This window comes from Corvus hawaiiensis, chromosome 13, assembly GCF_020740725.1.
Source record: "Corvus hawaiiensis isolate bCorHaw1 chromosome 13, bCorHaw1.pri.cur, whole genome shotgun sequence".
In the NCBI taxonomy this organism is placed as follows: Eukaryota; Metazoa; Chordata; class Aves; order Passeriformes; family Corvidae; genus Corvus; species Corvus hawaiiensis.
The window spans coordinates 10,060,759-10,074,777 of NC_063225.1; the positions used below are offsets into that span (position 1 = coordinate 10,060,759).

The 14,019-nt window shown below is 46.6% G+C and overlaps 1 long non-coding RNA gene across 1 annotated transcript; it reads left to right on the forward strand.

Annotated features, from left to right (window-relative positions):
• The first annotated feature begins 4,653 nt into the window (after window positions 1-4,653).
• On the forward strand, window positions 4,654-12,781 carry LOC125332415. The gene is made up of 3 exons (XR_007206480.1): window positions 4,654-5,358; window positions 6,089-6,175; window positions 11,706-12,781. It is a non-coding gene; the product is annotated as an uncharacterized LOC125332415 (long non-coding RNA).
• The last annotated feature ends 1,238 nt before the right edge of the window (window positions 12,782-14,019 follow it).

Here is a 14,019-nt window from a genome sequence, read left to right on the forward strand (position 1 = left end):
GAAGTAAATCTGGTTTTGTTGATAAATAAGTGTGAGGCAGTGGCAGGGAATGTTTTCTAACACTAGTTGGTTGTCATAGTATCCTGGGACTAACAATACCTGGGTTTTACTCCTGGCCTGGCCACTGTCTCTCTGCAGTAAATCATTTAACACGCTGTGCCGGCATTGAGGCACAAGCTGGAAAATCCAACTACAGTGAACAAATTACATCAGGATGTGACCCTTGGTAAAGCTGTCACTGACAAGATTCTACCTCGGCAGGATGAAGGAGTTTGGGGTGCATCACGAATTTGAAGGTGGAATTAGTGGCATTTCAGCAACCCATGCACAATTTGCTCCAGATTGTTGTGGGAAAGGCTGTTGGTGGGAGACCTTTTAATCTGGGGCTGGATCTGGCACGGCGATGCACCTCTTGTGTGTCACCCAATGTAGACACAACATCAGCAGCAGCTTGAAAATTCTCTTTTTTTTTCCTCTTCTGTGATCTGGTCAGATTTTCTGTCCACATGAGTAACAGGCAGGAGAAAAGATGTTTGCTCTGCAGAACTCTCCCTGAATCCCTTCTCCATGTGATCCTGGAGCTGCAGTGAGGAAGGGACCATACCGGGGATTGATAAGAGGATCTGAACTGCAAACACCAGCTCAGCAGGGAGGTAACACCATCACTGTGTTCTCACCTAATTGAAAACACATTGTCCCTCTGTACCACACCTGGTGATTTGGAGGGAAGTGCTGGCATGAGCTGCAGTGGGATGGATGGGGTGAGGTATCCCCAGAAAGAATGTACACCCCGGAGCTGGCACGTGCCTAGCTGGGGTATGTAGAGCTGCTCCAAACAACGCCACAATCAGCAGCCTCATGGGCTGGAGCTGGAGAGTGGCCGACCCTCCTAGCTGGGAGCTAATGATTCCCTTCAGGATTGCATCATTAGATTCGAACTGAGTCATTATGAGGCGATTTGGGAAAACAAGTTGGAATTCATTACCGGGGAAACGCGCTGGAGCTGTTGCAAGAGTCTCCTGTCGGGTGCCGTGTGGGTGCTCAGAGGCACCACCAGCACCTCGTTCCCGGGGCCAAGCACTGCTCTGCCCTCATAGCAGGAGCCAAGATCCGTGCCCAGTGTAGGCTGGTGGGATTCTTCTCTTATTCCACCCACAGCTGTTTCCTGATCCTTTCTGCCACGGCTCTCCATGTGACACCTGTCACAAGAATAAACAAACCTCAGTGCAGGGGGAGATACTGAAATTGTGAAATTTGCACTTCTGCATTCCTGGATGCAAGCTCAGGAGCAGCCTTAGCCTCTGTCAGCAGTTCCAGCATCATCTCCCCTGGTGTCCAGCTGCTGGCAGCCCCTTTGCCCCATCTGGATGGGAGGATATTTGCCTGCCCTGCTCACTGCCTGTTGCTTCTGGTGCCTCTCCAGGTGGGCACAGCTTTGCACGGCTCTCCCATCAGCAAAAGCATTTTCAGCAGGTGTCGTGGAGGGGCTGGAAAGGGACTACCTGCAAACAGCCGAATGGTTTGTGGCAGGTTCTTGGAAACCCAACAAAACCACATGCTGGTGTCAGTATTTGGGCTGCAACTCATTGTGTGAAGCCATCACTGAGCCACAGGAGGATTTCTACCCACAAAGTGTTGGCTTCAAAATGCTGGGTGAGGACAGCAACATCCTTGATGAAGGCAGAGAATGTGGTGTGAAGGATGAGTAAAGGTTTGGGAGAGCAGTAAGAGAAAAGGAACTCGGGGAGCAATCCAAGGCTTGATTGTAAGTTGGCACTCGACACTGATGATCATCAGACAGCAGAGATCAATTACTCAGGAAGTTTAAGCACCAAGCAGGAGCAATACTAACATCATCTTGATGACTAAGGAAACAAGGACATGGATAGAGACCAGCGTGAATGGATACAGACACCTTACTTGCCTTTGCAGAAAGGTGTTATCCTGAAATTACTGCTGGGAGAGGCCAAGCTGTGGCCATTGAGGGTGAGCTGGGGTCTTTGTTAAAATGTTTATAAAGATGTGAGACCTGGGTATTTCCTGGCTGGAAAAGAAGATGATGATGTATTTGAAAACAAAACAAGCAAATGTTTGCCTAGTGAGGAAGAAAAATTGTTTCAGAAATAATATGGGATAATGGAGAAACTCCTCAAAAATCAAATATTGTGAGGACAGCAAAGCCCTGATGAGGTAAGCGAGCTGGTGGGTAGCAAAAACAACTGAGGACAGACCTGCTGAGCATTGCCCATCAGTTACTTTCTAGGGAGCTTCATGCCGCAGCTGCTTGAAGAGATGATGGATGACTGATCCCTGGTAAACCTCTGCCAGCTCAGTGTGACTCACCAGGAATGAGGAGGTTTGAAGGAACAGAGCGACAGTACAGAGTGAAGAAGAGGATTTCAAACACGGCTTAGGGCATCACAGCCCTCATTACCACTGCCCCATGCAGTGCTTACCATAGGACTGGCAAGAGAAAAGGCTTTGCATGTCCTCACACCTGCCTGTGATGCCAAAGCCACACAGAACAGGTGACAAGTTCACCAGTCTGGGGACTGGGGTGGCAGTCCACCCTCTTCCCAGTGGCTGCAGGCTCAGGACTGGCTCTACTGGGTGACCCGTTCAAGTTAGAGCCACAAAATCAGGTCAGTCTTGTGAATTAGAGGTTGCACCTCAAAGAGTGGGGTTTTTTCCAAACTCCTATCAAAAAGCAGCAGGTCCCTGTAGCGTCAGTTGTTTGCCTGAGGGAGAAACTAGGTAAAAACTTTGTGAATTTGGATATAAAGGGTTTCCTTTGCTTCCTCAGCAAACAATGTTTTACTGCAAATAACTGCAACTAACTGTGTGCCCTCAGCCTTGTTCTGTCCGGGGTGATGCTTAAACTGTCAATAATCCTAAGGCTGCTGTCACAGTGCTGCTCAATGGGGCTGACAGATTATATCTCTAAAGTCCCTTTATTGGACCTTGTTCCCAAAAAAGCTTGCAAATTGCTCTGATCTTGCCAGACAAAGGCGTTGCTCACTCTCGGAGTCCTTGGATATCCTACACAATAAGGTAGGAATTGGTGAGAATTACCTGAGATAAAATATCCCTTACAACATCAAAGTTCCTGATCTCTTAGCTGTCAGCTGCAGGTATGTGAAAGTCCTGACAGGCTGAAGATAGAAAGAAGAGATATAAAGCAAAAAAAAGAAGGGAGGGGGAATGGAGAAATTCTCTGCGTGAAACATTATATCACTGGATTTGGCACAAAGGTGTCAGCTCAGGGGGTCTGCATGGCCAGCTGGGGTGTGAGGAGGGCATTGGGCCTTTCAGATGAAATCCACAGCATGGATTCTGAGATGAATCCACAGCAGCAGATACCAGGCAGCCAGGGACAGATCCTGATCCTTGGCACACCAGTGGATAAGGAGTTGGATTTCAATCGTCTTTGTGAGTCTCTTCTAACTCAGGATTTTCTATGATTCTATGATAAATGAAGCAGGAGTAACAGAGATCAGGATAAATCGTGATCATGCATCCCCCACATTTTCCCCAACCCTGTACACTCAGCTGTTGGTTGTCTTATACCAGTATGGGTGAAGTGGGTCAGTTACCAGAGAGAATCGCTGGTATAACACAGGACATCATCCTTTTGCTATCTTTACTCTGCACATTTTATAATAATTGACCTCCTTGAGTTGTCACAGGAGCATGGCAGGAGAGCTGGGGTCAGACTCCACCCAATGCTGCCCAACCTACACCACTAATCTCCCTGCAAAAGTCCAGCTCATTGGCAGCAAAGCCACAGGTAGGTCTGAAAAACACATTTTTACAAAAGCAGAGTCAGAGTTGAGCTGAAACAAGATCTGGCTTGTTTGTCTAAAATCCTGCCCTTTCACACCGCAAAGACTAGACAGACCTTCCCTCTGCCCACTGCTCCCACACACCTAATCCTCCCTAAAACTGTGTTTTAGAGCAGATGAAATACCTTTAGGTTCTTAGAAAGGACTGGTTTTGGCAAATGCACAAGTACTTTTCTCAAATGACATAAATATTGTATGTGATTTGCTGCCTTGCCAAAATGCAAACACACACACATGCTCTCCTAACTAAGCAACATTCTTTAAAAGTTAAAATCATTGCTTAGAAAGAAATATAGAGCATTTTATATATCCAAATTGATCACGCACTGCGTGTGTTGAAAATATGTACAAAGAATGGAACCCCAAAACTCCATTAAACCACTTCTGAGACAATACATCACTGCACCTTTATATTGCACCGAGGGGTTTAACAACCCTTCTCCAGGAAAATATTTTACTAGGTAACAAAAAAAAAAGTTATTGAAAACATATATTTGATACTTTTGGCAATTCATTTTACTACTTGCATTTCCAATTCATTGGTATAGTTCATGAAAAAAAATATTTTCGCAGTTGGGTCATGTTATTATTTCTCTATTTTTTTTTCTACTTGAAAGCCATGATACAATTTTTTTTTTCTATGAAACAACAAAGAGACAAAAGCTGCTTGCTTGGTGATCCAGTAGATGTTTTAGGGTCTGCTGGAAGTGTAGAATACACACAAACATGCCTACAGGAAATTATGGCATCTTTCTGCTTTTCTGGATGACCAACTTTATATCTGAACCAGCTAAAATAAAGCCTGGGAAGAACTAGTAGGTTGAATCTTCTGAGGAACAAAAAGAAGGTATTATTTACTAGAATATTAAAATATTCTTAAAAAGTAGAGGGCTTTGCTTCAAATTACCTGAACTGTCCTTGGCACTGACCTGTGTGTGACTCACCCTTTCCCTCCAGCACTGCTCCTCTCCTGGCTGGTGTGAATGCACCTCTTCAGGTTAAAACGTGGCTTGAACTTGACCTGCTCAGATTCCAGAAGAAGGCAAAGGAATCCCAGGAGAGGAGGAGATAAGCATTTCCTAAATCAGACTAACAGCACATCTGCACTGTAAAATCAGCTTGGGCTCAGATTCCTTTTCCTACCTAGAAAGTGATTTTCACCCAAAGCTGCTGGTGCTTAAGACCATTTGATCTGGCATCATGGCGATATGGGCACGCTCCGGGCTTTTGCTTTCCCTTGGACAGAAAACACACCCATTTCGAAACAAACCTAAACCATGGGTGGCACCTTTCTCTGCCTGCCTGCCATCCGTCCTCCCTTCTCCCTCCCCACCTGCCTCTTTCCTTCACATCTCTTCTAGAAGACTTTGATGCAGATCTTCCATGCAAAAACCTGGGTGACACATCCTTGGAAGCACTGGTGACCTGCAGGCCTGAACATCCACACAAGGATTTCTGCTTCTTTAACCAAACTTCTCCTGGACCATGTGTGTGCTCACTTCCTACACTGCTGCAGGTAAGACTATGTTTGCTTTGAGAGAAGATACTGTGATTAACCACGAGCACGTTGTACCCTTGTTTGTCTGGAGAATGACGATTTTCCATTTTAATTGCTTCCTGTATGACACATTTCGTTAGGTCCCAGCCTCCTGTCAGCTCTTCTTCTCACTGCATTTGTTTCCTGATGTGTGTGTAATTACAACCATGAAAGTCCATCAGCAAAAGCACCATCAATTTGAAAGATTAACGAATCTCATGCTTTCCGTCTCTCCTCCCCCCAAAATTAGAAAGCCCACTCTGTAGTTTCCAGCACACATCTATCATTACACACTCCTGGGTCTCAGGTAAATTAGCAACCTGATTCTTTTCCCTGCTGTCACTTAGAAGAAAAGGGCTCCTTATTTGCCATCCAAGGAAAAGTACAGTAAACCTAGAACTAGATAAAAGGGAAGTAATCAAATATATTTAACTGTACTCAGCCAAATCCCATTATTTGTATAGATGTTAGCTGGTGCATTTGAAGAATTAGGGAAGCCTTGTCTTATATAGGAAATAGTACTGCTTGATTGAAAAGTGCAATATCTGTGCTAGTGTTCTTCTGCTTACTTAAAATTAGAAGTTCTGCTTTATACAGAGATATATTTATGCATGAACGGCAGATATTTTAAAAGGGGTTTCATGTCCTTGCTCTTCCACTAAGCAAGTACATTTGGGATGAGGACAGCATCCCTCTGTGTTTCTTTCAGAGATGGGAAATGGCTCATCAGTGTGGGAATGTTCCTTGGATTGTCTTTCTCACTTCTACCTGAAAGATGTGGAGAAAATAATTTTGGGTAAGTCACCTCCTACATATCTGAGGGAACCAACTCCCCGGGGTGTGAGGAACAGCTTATGGGGTGTAGGGATAATGTAGGAGCAGGCTGGTGAAGGAACATACTGGGAGTACCTCATGGAGATTATAACTATGGTGAGGCCATAGGAGAGCACAGAAAGCCTTCAGCTGGTGGTAAGAGCCAGGTTTTGAAAATACATGGAGAACAGGACTGCAGTGCTTGTGCAAGGGGTGCTCCTTCCCTTGGCAGCTGGTTCTGTGGGAAAGGGGGAATGCGCCACCTCTAGACAGCTGCAGTCAGTGGTCACCGCGCCTTCCCCTTTGGAAATCCCTCCAGTGCCAAAACAGGGTGCACGGCTACTTGGAAAATATACCCAAACCCACCTCCTCACCCTTATCCATAGAACCAAATTATCCTTCAGGTGTCCCTGTGCAAACAATATGAGTTTTACTGTGAAAATGTTTCATTAAGGTGTTCCAACACAAGCACTGCAATTCAGGTCCATGGATTGAGGGAAAGCTTCCCCTGGACTGTGCTCCTGACAGCACACAGCTTTTCTCAGCTCAGTTTTGCAATCAGAATACACTGTTTTGTGTGCTATCCAGCCAGGTAAGGGACTGGGCCTCTGCAGAGAGCCCAGGTTCTTCAGGATGATGACCCAGCTCGCCCTCATAACAATGGACATAGCAAGATGAGGCACACTTTGATCCCAGATTCCAGTTTTATTTTGCTCGTATGAAACATCACAACTCAACATTGTTTCAGTACTTTGGGGAGAAGAAGGAGGTAGACAAGAGTCCCCACAATGGTTTTTCACATGCCTGAGTCAAATTACCCTCCCTTCTGTGGGGCTTCTTCTGAAGTAACAGATCGTACTGTAACCAAATATTGCCAGCCAGGAAAGCCATTTTCCGTCCAGCAAGGAGGCTTCTTCCTTCTCAGCAGCCACTGAAAAGGGCCTTTGTTCTCAGGCTGAACACCTGGAGAGTGTTATCAGCAGTGGCCTCTCAGGGCCGGCGCATGGAGCAGCTGTGACAAGACCCAGCGGCTTTGGCGTCAGGAGCGGCAGCAGCACCTAAGGAGATGCTGGCACCCAAAAAACGTCCTGTCTGGGCCATTGCATGTGCAACTTTGGGTGGTTCCTCTCTTCTATGGGGACCAGGGTCTCTCTTTTGTTTCTTTTCCCATCCTAAAATGAACAGCCTCATTCCAAAGGGTCTCTGGGTAACCTGAAGAATGTGATACCTCTATAGGGAATGGAGAACAAGCCTTGGCATTACCTTTCTGGAGACACTGGTAATGTGAGTGGTGAAAGGCTGGCACAGAGCACCAACATCCTGGGCACATGGTTTGACACAACACCTCGATGAGTAAAAGGTGGAACTGTTGCCTGGCATGTGGGGTAGGACATTCAGCAAAGAGGGAGTTGCCTGAGGTGACCAAGGACAAGACTGGGCAGCAGCTGATGTGGCCCTTGGCACAGCTTTTTGTTCTGTCTGTACGGTCAGCACCACTTCTGTCTGTGTCTGTGAAAAGACAGTCAGACCCACAACTGCTCAGAAACTCGAGGAAACCCAACTCATTTGGCCCATCAGGTAATTCCATGAAGGCAGAAGGTCCTTTTCCATACACCTGATGGTAGAACTGCACTGTATAAACCGTCACGGCCAGAGACATCAGCTTCAAAATCAAAAGATTTTCATTCTTTCACTGGATTTTACAGGATCTGAAGAAAAATGTGTGAGGAAAGATGGAGAGTCAGAAAGCAGAAATTGTCAATGGATCTGCTGGGGGCTAACCTGGAAAGCTGCTGACGCTGGCTGAACCTGTGCTGGGTCTGTGAGCGTTTTTACCAATGGTCTCAGTGGGAATTGTATCTGCAACCTATGAGTTTAGCAGGTCCAGACCTACAGACCTTTCTCAGTGTGTTAATTTTCCATTGAAGCCAGACAGTCCAAATCACAAAAAAAACAAAAACAAAAACAAAACAACAAAAAAACAACAAAAAAAACCCCAATATAATTCTTACTTTCCTGATAACCCAGATAAAATTTTTACTCCTACAAGGGGGTCATATATTGAGAGATTTCAACAATGCCTCATCACAAGATGCACAGCTCTGCAAAGTATCCATTCTGCAGCAGTTCTGCCAAATACCAAGAGAAAATTGCATAACATGAGAAGGAGCAAACCGCAGCTGAAGCTTCATCATCCACAGCGGCAGCTTAGCGTGGATGTCACAAGTTCTTCCATACCCAATGGCATAGTTTCCATTTTCTTTGGACTGTAGTAGTGAAAGAATAAACATTTCAAAAGGTTCAAATGAGACCTTTGAGTGCCAGCGCTGAGTCCCTGTGAGGTTGGGATAAACTGACAAAATAACATCCTGCAGAAGCTGTGCCTGGGACAAACCACCATTCCTGTGTTCGTGTTCTGTGGTTTGTAGCACAGGGGCCACTTTAAACTTTGGTCTCTATCCAGGCACCAGTACCAGCTCTCCCATGACTTTATGTTTGCACCTCTTTCTTCCTCATGAAGGGAACATTTCCAGGTTTGTTCCTTTTGACTTTGTTCATGGTAGCACTCTTGACAGGAGGACTTAGTGCCTATTCAATGTCTTTGCAAGGAAAACAGAGAAACGTCTCAGTTACATAAAAGTTTGTATCAAAATTCAAGAATCCAGATTAATTATAGAAGACTTGCCTTGTATCATTCAATTTGTTTGAATAGCTTTAAAGATTAAGCAGATCCAAGGCCTAACAGAACCAGAGCCAGTAAGACAATAGCTGAGATTTTCCTTTGAAACAAAATATACAGGTGGCTTCTGTGAGTTTCTGTGTCTATCTGCCTGGCTTTTTTATTTTTATGTCGTATCCAATATCACAGAACCTGGCAGTAGAAATCATATAGCAATTTGTGAAAGCTTGCTGCTGTTCTAGATATCATATAGTCTGTTCCACACCAGTAAAGACAAAACCAATGCCTTTACTCCTGGAGTTTTCATTCAAAATGATAATGATCTCTGGTAACAAAATATTTGGCAGTAGCATTATTTAAAATGCACAGAGGAAATGTTTGTCCCTAATTCAAGGGACTGTGGTCACACAGTCTCTATTCACTTGGTATTTACCAGCAAATGCCAAAGGCTAATCTGCGAAAAGCCCAGAAACAGAGTTAAGTTTATCACCCTCCATCCTTAACCCATCCCATTGTAAAGGAGGAAAAAAATAGTAATTATTGAATTTCTCTGTGGCCAGAGAAGTTATAAACCATGTTATACCCAGCAGGCTCTAATGGCTCCTTCGGTAAGTATCTAATTAAGTAGTTGGGGTGTTGGGTTCTTTTTCTTTCACAGCATACTTTTGTGTTTTAAAATCCCTTTGCATTAAACGACTTCTCGAGTTTTCCAAATTTCTCTCACACACAGAAGAGGGAAGTAAGAAAAAAAGCGGAGGGGAGATTTCGGTCGTGGGAACAGGAGGCAGAAACGAGGATTTGCAAAGGCTAAAGGCAAATCCTCCCCAAAATTTCCATCTAAAACACTGAAAACCGCAGCTACGATCTGCCTGGGACCACTGGCTGTCTACAGAGGGGGAAATAAAGTCAACCCGAGGGGAATGGCTGCATTTGGGGAGGAGAGGCCGCTCGCCCAAAGCCCAAAGCGGTTACAACACCTCGAGGGCTTTGAACGGTGCAAATCCGGGGTTTGGGCAGTTTAACCGAGCCTGCTCGGCATCCCTCGCCCGCCGGTCCCCGCCACCGCGAAATCCCGCTCTATCCCTGAAAGGAGCAGCGGAACGCGCCGAGCAGTGCCGGGCGAACACACGATCGGTGTGGGGAGAAACTGCCCCGGGGCGAGGGAAGAGGAGGTGAGCGTCCGCCCCGCTCCCTCCCCGCCTTCGGGAGGGATGCTCGGCTTCGGCGAGAACGGCGGGAGGTGAGAAAACTGCCGATCTCCGGGCCGGAGAGCCCGGGGAATGCTACCTGCTCCCGGGAAAGCTACTTGCCCCGAGAAAACTACGTGCTCCGGGGAAATGCCTCACAGCGAGCTACGGGGCCGGTCCCTGCCGCTGCCCGCCGCGGTCGCAGCGGCCACCACCTCCCCTCAGCCTCGCTGCTCCTCCGGGCACCACAGGGACACTCCCGCATTCTCGGCCGAGCTTAAATCGCTCAAGTCAATAAGCTGGGTTTTTTCGAATGGAGCCACGTCGAGGTGCCGGAGATGAGCTGGAAGGGGCTGAGTCCCCGCATCCCGGCTCGGTCCCGCATCCCTGCTCGGCCCCGGGCGCACCTGCCCCGGCCCCGGGGCTGCGGGTCTCTGCCGGGGCGGCTCCTTCCCTGCGCCCCCGATCGCTCCGGCCCCTTCTCCCTCGTTAGGGAAGTGTTAGAAAGTTGCTGAAGTGCGAAATGAGCCTGCGAAACCTCGTTGTCCTCATTAAACTCTGACAAGGAGGGTGACAAGAAGCAGTGGAGGGGAAACAATGCGGCAGTGTTGGGGAGAGCCCCGCGCCGGGGCAGCCTTTGTGCCCGCACACAAAAGCTCTTGTTTGCATGTGTTAAAGTCCATTAAACCGCGGCAGCCCCAGGTGCAAACGCCAGCCCGGAGAGGCCGCGCCACTTTCCGCGCCCGCTGAGCGCCGCGGCCGCTCCGCGCTCGGCCCCAGCACTGGCGGGCGGCGGGGCCGGGGCACGGCCCGGCGGGCTCCTAATGAGGGCCCGGGGCTGGCCCTTCATTAATGGACATGGGTGGGTTTCGCTCTCTGTGCCCCCAGATTCGCCTGTCCCCCGCCTCGCCGTTAGTGGCAGCGACGGGACACAATGTCGCCTATTGTGCTGCCCAGCCCCTCACCCGAGGGGACACGACACGCGTGCAGCCCAGGGTCGTGGATGCTGACCTGGTGCCGAAGACCCTGCTGGACAGGGGCCGTGATTTGGTTTTTTCCCACTGTAGCTTGTAAAGTTGCCTTTGGACACCATAACATCATCAAATCCATACAGAAATTGTCCCCAAGGTTAGGAGCAGAGCAGTTTCCCGACTCGGTTCAAACAGCAGAATTCAACCCAAAAGGTGGAAGAGAGAGGAATTGTGCAGAGAACAGCCACAAAAAAGAAAGCCTTGCACAGGTCGAAGCCTACAAAAACAACCTCATCACAGTGTTAGCGTTTCACATGACTGGCATGGCACTTTATCCAAGAAAAAGTATTTCCAGGTTCTGTTGCAACAAGTCCACATCACTTTATCCCCAGTGGTCTGCCAGGGATCTGCCCCAAGGCTATTTTAAATTGTGCTGCTAATAACAATTCATTACAGTTGATAGAACTGGGAGACTTGCCTTTTATCTTGCAATTAGACATAAAGGGTCTGATCTGGCAAATGCTCTGCACTGTGAGCATGTGAGTAGCTCTGCTGAAGTGATCTGGGACTGTTCATGTGCTTAACATTAAGCCCGTATGGGTTTGCAGGAGGAAGGTCTGAGATGGGATCATCTTTAGGGATGTTTGTTTACCTGCTCTGTTCTGTATTTTCTAGGTTCACAATGGCGCCCTGCAAAACCTTTTCTCTGGGAAGACCTGGAGTGTCTCGAGTCAGCTGGGCACAGATAACCAGCAGCATTGTGAAGCCAAGTGATTCTTCCCATAAACAAAAATGGTTTGCAGGAGCTTGATTTGGGAAGACATGACGGCACTGGGTACGTTGCATTGCGAACTGTTCAGCTGTGTGTACTGAGGCGTTAATGCAGAACTGCTAGGCATTGGGCCCAGAAAAGATGTGATGATGAGTGAGAGCAAAGAGGGAGGAAGGAGCAGAAGAAGAAAGCACGTTTTAGGCTTCTCAGTTCCTGCCTAGACAACCACTGCTTCCAAAACCCGGGCACCGTCCCCAAACGCCTCTTATCAAGAGAAAGTAGGAAGCAACATGATCTGTGGACAAAACAAACATATTTGGTTTTTTTCATTTGCCAATCCTGCAAACAATAGCTGTTTGTAGGCAAATAATCCTCAGGTCTGCATCGCCAGATCAATGCAGGGAGTGGTTGCCATCAGCTCCGAAGTGCCAGACACACTGAATGGTTTGTAAGAAAACAGGCCCTTGAACTTCTTCACAGCACAGACTCTATCTTAGTAAGTTATCTCACACTTGCTTCTGTTCCTGCTCCCACTCTCGTCATCTTCCAGTGCTTGGCCTGGTGGGGAGAAGTGAAAACTAGAGGAAATAGACCTTGTTTTAATAGAAAAGGCTTCAAAATGTTCAGCTGTTTGTTATTTCCTTGCCACTTACTTTTCCAATTTACTTTTGGAGCCAGGCTAGCTAAAGGAAAGGCCAAACCTTGTGCACCGTTGCAGTTTAATACCTATGATATGCATGAAGAAAATTAATTTGACTGAGGATTTTGCTTCATGAAGTAATTACAGTGCAAAGCATAAAAAGGCTGTGTTTTGTCTTGAGCTGCCAAAGTCCTGGTTTGTATCATGAGGTCATGTTTAGGATGACAAATGTTTGCACAAACAGCATCTTATACTATCTCACATCGCCTTTCTCCACCTTTACTGACAGGATTTTTGGAGATGGAGAGGAACAGGAAAATAAATTTTTCTTCAGTCCCAGATGTGTTAAAATTGAAGCTTTAGCCCACAGGGCATGAGAAGAGCAATACAAATATGGGAGGGTGCTGAGTTCATGGGGCTGCTCAGACTCCAAGATATATCCAATGTCTACTGTCCACTACTGTCTGTGGAGGAGGGTTGTAGGCACCAGCACAGCCCAATTAAGGTTGGATTGATTCAAGAAAAACCCTCATGTAAGACATACCATTTCCCTGGTATCTTCAGGACAGTCTGATTTTTTTTAATTTTGATTTTTTAAGGCACCTCTCTGGATACAAATCCTTTTGAAATTGTATGTGAATACTTTGATAAACAGAGTAGAGCTAGTTTTGGTAAAAAATGGCAGTGTTTTTCATTAATTTGGTGATATTTGCAACACCTTTCACAACTGAAAGCAGCAGTTCAATTATCACTATTATGCAGACAGAAAACACTTGGAAAAACAAAACAAATCAAAACGTGCTGGCAAAGCACGTCTCGCTGCCTTCACATGGCCAGTCCCTATCAATCAGTCACCTCTGCTACCAGGGAGCCCATAAAATGCCAATCACATCACAGTTCAAAACAGTCCATCCTGCTGCTAACCTGTATCATGGCAAATTTGGTCAAGACTTATGAAACTTATGGATTTTAAGTTTGCTTAGAAAAATTAACTCAAACTCTAGAGAACTACCCACAGAAAAAAAGTTACAGGAATGGTAAACTTATAAAAAACCAGAAAACCCCCAGATTAAAGTCACTGGGGAGCAATGCACTCACCAGCATTTTCTGCCTTACCTGGGTGTTTATGTGGGAGATCTTTAGATCCAGCTTGTGCAATCACTGCTGGATCTGAGCTCTAAATATCTGTCATCAAAGCACTCGGGCTGTGGGTGACTCACATCGGGAAACTGAAATTATGAAGACCCTCCTTTTATTCATCACTGCTTGCCTTCTCTCCTCACTGATAATACAGGGTCAGCATCCTCTCAACATTACTGGAAAAGGAAACAGTGCATGTGAAACTCTCAGACACTGCTGTCATGAGCACCATGGAAAAACCATACGGAAATGAATAATTTTGTGCCCAAAGCACAGTTTGAATAGCAGGCAGTAAAAAGCCCCTTCGCTGCACATTAAACAAGAGGAGAATAAATCATGAGGGGAGCTGCTCCCTCAGGAGCAGCAACCATTGCCAATGCAGAGTGAGGGGGATGCCTGTAGGAAAAGGGTGTGGATAACTCAATTACAGTTCATCT